The sequence below is a fragment of the Triturus cristatus genome, chromosome 7, assembly GCF_964204655.1.
Source record: "Triturus cristatus chromosome 7, aTriCri1.1, whole genome shotgun sequence".
In the NCBI taxonomy this organism is placed as follows: domain Eukaryota; kingdom Metazoa; phylum Chordata; class Amphibia; order Caudata; family Salamandridae; genus Triturus; species Triturus cristatus.
The window spans coordinates 944177398-944183915 of record NC_140590.1 but is presented as its reverse complement, the minus strand read 5'-3'; positions in this window follow the sequence as shown (position 1 = coordinate 944183915).

The following is a 6518-nucleotide window of genomic DNA, read 5'->3' as shown; positions in this document are numbered from 1 at the left end:
CATTGGAGTTTGGCAAAGGATAGCCAGGCGTCTGGTTCCTGACCCTGACAGCTGTCAGTTGCCTCTGTTAGTTGCTTGCCTTATGGCCAGAGGTGGTCCTCTCCTGGACACAGAAGTCTGACATAGGAGGCAGGCTGCACCACATCACCTTGTTGGCACTATTCATCTACTGGAATACATTTGTGGATTAGCTAGAGCTAATCCCATCCTAGTTGGGGTCTGCAGGTGAAAAGGGTTCCCCATGGACATGGTTAGTGGCTAGGTAGGATGTTGACAGAAGGGTACAGACAGTTTCAGAGGGGCATAGAACAGGCAAGGGCCACTGCAAAGGCAGCAAACGGTCTATGTTCGACCACCTGAGTAGGAAAGCCCAGCAAGGGATTGATGAATCTGCCCAACTTTTGGCTGGGGGCAGCCTGTGTAGGAAATCCACCTTTTCTGCGTGGTCACCTCTGATTTCTCGCCTTTTGCCGGGCCCTATAATACTCCTGGCTTTAGAATTCTGTGCACTTTAACCCTGCTAACCAGCTGTAAAACGCCTGTGCACCCCCTTTAAACTTGGCAGAATTGGCAAATTCCTAATTGCCATATGTAACTGGTCTACAAGTTCCTAGTATATAGTACAAAGAGTACCCATGGTTTGGAAGTTAAAAGCCACTTGTCGACTGTAGCACTTATTGTGCCATGCACAAATGGTGGAAGTAGAAACATGGCTAAAAGGCCCATCATTGTAGTCTACCAGTAGCAGTGTAAAAACTGCAATTCAAGCAGTCAAAATAAACCATTTAGACAAGTAAAAACCTTCCTTTTAAATATTAATAAGTAACCCCTTTATAGGCCTTGTAGCCCTCACAGAAGGTGTATGGCATTTGTAAGCAGGACATGTAGACATTTAATATTAGCATGCCGTTACAGTGACTCGCATCCAAAAGCTAGTGTCACTTTGGCAGGCCTAGCTGTCATATGTAAAAAACTAGAGTACAGGTTTAAAAAAAACAATACTATATCTCAGGAATCGGTCAAGCTAGAAAATTAAACAACAATTTTTTTTGCTCAAATTTTGTTTATTGAGTTTTGCAGCAAGAAGGGGAAAACAGCAGAACAAATAGGGTGTTACATAAAAAAAGAATAATTCAATAAGCAAACACATTGCCACAACAGCGCATACATGCAACATTGATATATCTATGCGAAAGGCGGGGGCAAGTTGGAGAAGCAAGGTCCGGCCTGCCAAGGGGCTATGTCAGGGCTTAGGGATCTTTCAAGCACTGTGGACGCCAAACAGGGGGTGTCTGTGCGAAGGAGGGGGATAAACCTGGGAGAAGTGAAGGGGGACTAAGGGGGAAGGAGAGGGAACCAATGTTCCCCTGGGAGGTCTTCGGGTTATTAAGTTGTGTGTGATACTGGAGGGGGAGTCATTGTTTGCAAAACAGTGGCATCCTGGGACTGCTCAGTCAGAGTTGTGAAGAAGGGAGGGGGCACTCTGTGTCTAATCATCGAAAAGGTGGAGAGCCTGTAACCTAGAGGGTTGGAAACACGAGTATGCCAGGCGAGATTGGTAGTGGACAAGGAGGGACCAGAGTCGCTGTAACTTCTTGTCAATGTGGGTGAGCTTGTGCGTCATCTGCTCCACTGCAATGGTGTGCCACAGCTGTGTGAACCGGGAGGCTGTGGGGGGGGGGGTGCCAGTGAGGAGCGCCAGGATCATGCTATAAGCTGCTTAGGTGCACTTGTCATGTGCCGCGCCAGGTAACAGTCTGTCTGGATCATCACTGTCATGGATATGGGGCGAACACCTAGGATAATTGTTTGATAGTCGCCTGGCATTGGATATCCCAGAGTGCCCTTGATTTGGCTCAAGATCTCCTTACAGAAGGTCTTCAGGCTAGGACATGCCCACTATATGTGATGGAAGTCACCTCACGGGGCCCGCAGCGCCAGCAGGAGGCAGGGACTGCAGGACGCATGGCATGTAGACAGGTGGGGTATAATACCATTGAAACATGACCTTGTAGGCTGCCTCCTGTTGGGGAATGCTTCTGTGTATGCGTGGGATGTCTTGCCAAAGTTGCTCCCACTGTTTCTGGGTAATAACAGGTGCATCATCCGGGCACCACTTCCATTGATATGGATGACTGGGGAGAACACGCATTGTTGCAGGACTGCATATGTTTTGGATAACAATCCTCCGGAGCCCGTACAGTTGCAAACAAGTTGTATGAAGAGAGTGAGGGGGGAAAGTATCAGCCTCCACATTGGGGGGATGGACAGCCTAGTGTAGAAGCTGGAAATATTGGTGACGAGCAATTTCAGACAGATGGAAGTCCTGCTTGCATTGCTCAAAGGGCTTGATGGCCGGGCCTTGAAAGAGATCTTGTAAAAGCCTACATTTGCCAGACACCCACTCTGGGAAGGACTCCCGGGGGAGAGAAGTCGGGTTACATGCTATGGGGGTGTGTGGCGACAGGAATGTGGTCAGTCTGTGTCTTGTAGCCAGTTTGTCCTAGTTCTCCAATGTCTTGCGTGTCAGAGTAGCGCATAAGCACTGTGTGGTCGGGTTTGTTTGGGCAGCCTGGCAAGGTTCCACAGGGCCTGCGGGCCACCTCTCTATCCATGTGTACCCAGTGCTTTTCACTCTCCCATACTACAAACAACTATTTTTAAGAGTTATTAAAAACCCAATTCAAGGATATCCGAGTTAAAACAAATATTAAGGAAAAGTAACTTTTAGAAAATTATCCTTTACCTGCCTGAACTGCCAGAAGGCAAATTCGCATAATCCTCGGCCAGGTCCCAGCCAGTGATTAGCCTTTGAATGGGTGTAAAATTCCTCCAAGTAGTAAACAATAAAGTGACCAGAATAGGTACAGATGACTCCTATGAGCTTGGCAGAATAGGATGGGTGGGCTAACAGGCCTCTTTTTGACAGCAGTGTCAAATCCTGCTTGACAGATCTGCTGGGTTTACATATACCTTCTGGGGCACACTTGAAACGGGAAGAGAACAGGATGTCAAGACAAGTCTTGTGCATCTACTGTCTGGTGGCTGAAGGGCTCTGCTTTTGGCCTACTGGACTTCTATCTGGGCTTATTGTGGGTATAATGGCTGTCCCAAACTGGATTTTTGCGTTGTATGTGGAAGGGCACTAGGATTGCCATAGTACACTTCTTACACACACACCCCTAGCCCTCAGAGCCCATGTTTAGTGTGGCCATAGACCTTTGCCACATTAGAATGCCCAAAGTAGATAGGGTTGGCCCCCAGAAAGTTTACCTCATTGGTTAGGGCACGCCCATGAGTCACTTCCACCCACTAGCTTGTGCCAGGCATATATGTAGTGTCTCTAAGCATCCACTCCAGAACACTGCTGGACCTGAGGAAGAACAAATGAGGATTGGACCTGCTGTCTGTGACCTGAGAGGAACCCTGATGGACTGGAGCTTCTCCCTTGTGTACACAAGACTAAAAAGTAGACTCCAAGGGCCAGATGACTGACCTCCTGTTCAAGCCACAGAGCTACAACAAGCGACAAGAGGCATTTCCTGCAACTACAAAGCGGACCAGTGGCAACTGGACCTGGATCCGGACCTTGCTGTTGTCCTCTACCTGACACCCTGTGAGACTGTAAGTGCCTCCCTGAGGTGCTGGGGGGCTTTAGAACTGCACTCCTATGGTGGATTAGGAATTAAGGAACTAGGTCAGAAGGCACAATCTTTGCCTAGGACAAACCTGGCTGAAGTAACCGACTGGCAATGCTGGCTTTAGGGTGGTGCCACCGCACTTAGCACCAAGATCGGGAGGGCGCACTCAAAGTCAAAGTTTCTATTTTTAAGATTCTGCTGAACTGATACACAATAGCCAAACAACATGCCAGTTTCCACATGGCAATAATAAAATGTTGTACTTGCTGCAGAAATTGGTTTTGTATAGTCGCAGTTTTGACACATCCTATAGTAACACAGAGGGTTAATGTGCATGCTGATAAGCACAATGTGTAAGATGCACATCACAAACTTGTATTTTTATGTAGTTAGGTCAGTGAGTTACTTCTTTTATCACAAAGATCCTTTTGTTACTTGCAGTTCATTAGATAACATCATTTTAAAATAGCAGAGTGAACTATGAACTGGCATCAAAGAGCTAGTTGCATGCAAACTGTAAAACATAGGTTTAGGTTATTAATTTTTCCCTCAATCTTTTAATATTCTATGGTTGCTAAAAAGGGTTCCTTGAGTTGTAATGAATTCTTATTAGATTATTGTTGCTGTATAAATTGTGTGTGATGTATAATGCTCTGACACCCTACACTGGGATAAGTAGCACTATAATAGAAATTAAACGTGAGAGAGGGTCTATGAAGGGATGGGGGCATCGATGGAAGGTGGTAATGTGGTGATAGGCGGAGATGGATGTCATGGGGTGGCACCAACAAAGATTGTCGCACAGGGTGTCACCAATGCTAAAGACGGCCCTTCTGATCCATTTTCCAATGCAGTCTGCCTAAATTGCACCAAGGTCCCGTTTACTGAGACCATGGACTGTCATTGGTGCTTTGTGTTATTTGCCACTACTTCTACATAAAACTTCAAACATTTATATGACTAGTTCCCCTTATTGGATTTTGTCATTTGGGTGTCATTTTGTTTATTACACTTTACTCTATTTTTCTGATCCAGTGTGGGATTTTTATTGTTTTGCATTATGACTATATGACTGTTTTGGTGCTGCATACTTTACACATTACTTTAGGTTAAGCCTGTCTGCTCTATATCAGAACTATAATGGGGATGAGCTATGGTTACTTCAGTGAATTTGAGGGTTCACCCTGACAAGGGGTGTGAATATTCCTTCATGTGGGTGGCCACCCACCATAAATATTGATCGAATTTCTTTCACTATCTTATTGCGCCATCTAGTAATTTCCACTCAGTGTTTAATGGCCTGAACGCCCATGGATAGGCAAAGTGTGGTGACGTTGGACACAGGACATCGGTCGGTTCTCAAAGGCAAGCTGGACAAGCCGAACAAGAGGTCCTTTGACTCCTTCGATTCCCCGCACCCCCCACCTGAGAAACTAGCAGCCTTCACCTCCCACATCAACGAGCCCCGGACCTCGGTGTACAGTGAAGGTGACTATGGAAGATGGAGTGAGTGGACCGTCTGCGGGGTTTGGGACAACTAAGCAAAGCAAGGCGTCAGGACATCAGGTTCATTGGGCCACGCTTGCTCGTGGCCCATCCCTGTGGTAACAGAAGAACACATGAAGGAAGCCAGAGCTATCCAAAGGTGGTTAGGCAGTGCAGGATATCCCTAGAGAGGCTAGAAGAGTCTTTGAGACTCTGAAGCCAAATAACGCCACAATATAACAGTACCCTAGGCCCTCAGAACATCATACCTCTCTGCTCGCTCTTTGCTCCTTTACTACCTAGTGTGTTCGTGCCCCCCCCCGCCATCAACAAGAGAGTAGAGACAGTCGGGAGGTGAGGCGGCATGGGGCAGGGGTGTCTAACGTATAAGAGAGGGGATGCGGCCTTACGGCTAGAGTGGTTGACCTCGAAGCTGGGGAACCAGGTTCGAGTCTGGGCAACAACACTCAACATCCTATGATTCTGGGCAAATCACTCAATCACCCCGTGCCAAAAAAAAAATGAATGTGTCCATCTGTAACAAAACTGGTGCTCATATATAGCCCTCTGATACCGGATATCTTCGGGTCAAGTTTGCGCTATATAAAACTCTAAAAAATAAAATTAAAAAGAAAACAACCCAGGAGACAAAAGTCCAGGACCCCATTGTGGACACTGTAGACAGCCGGCAAAACTTCACAGCCTATGTTGGAATAGCACTGATCATAACAAATATGAGGTCGGGCAAATCGAGATGTCCAGGCCAGCAGGGCCTCAATAAAAGAAAGGGAGACAAAGATGGCAGAGACTTCTTCAAAGAGGAGAGCCAAATGTACAACAGGTAAGTACTCTCCACAGGGGAGTCAGGTGGACAAAAGTGACAAAGAGGTGCCAGAGTTCTTCCCAGATATGGAACCTGTGGATGGCAGCGACTTAGTTGGAAGGCCCGAGGGACACCAAACACAACCTAAAGTGGTCAAGATATCAGATTTCTTTCACTTGCTAAATGAGGTTAAGAATGGAAGATTCAATGCTGCTTGGAGTGAAGTCCACCCTGTTCAGGGGAAGGGAAAATATGCTGCGGCCTTGGCAACCTTGTGGCCTATAAACGATAGGCACACAAATACACTGTCCCGCATCGCCATTTCGCCAACGGAATGGTCCTGAAAAAGAAGATCGCCCCTTCCCAGCCCAGGTCACTGCAGTGGAGCCTATCGCAGATCCCTGGGAAGTTGTGGTATGCAAAGGGAGGGAGCACCATGTAGATTGCTTGAGCCAATCTACTCAAGTAACACGCAGTCACCACTGGCGTCCGAGTCCAGGCAAAACCTTACTACTCTAAAACCTCCTCAATCACTCCATTCAGGCTTCTTCCTCTTCCCAGATTATGGG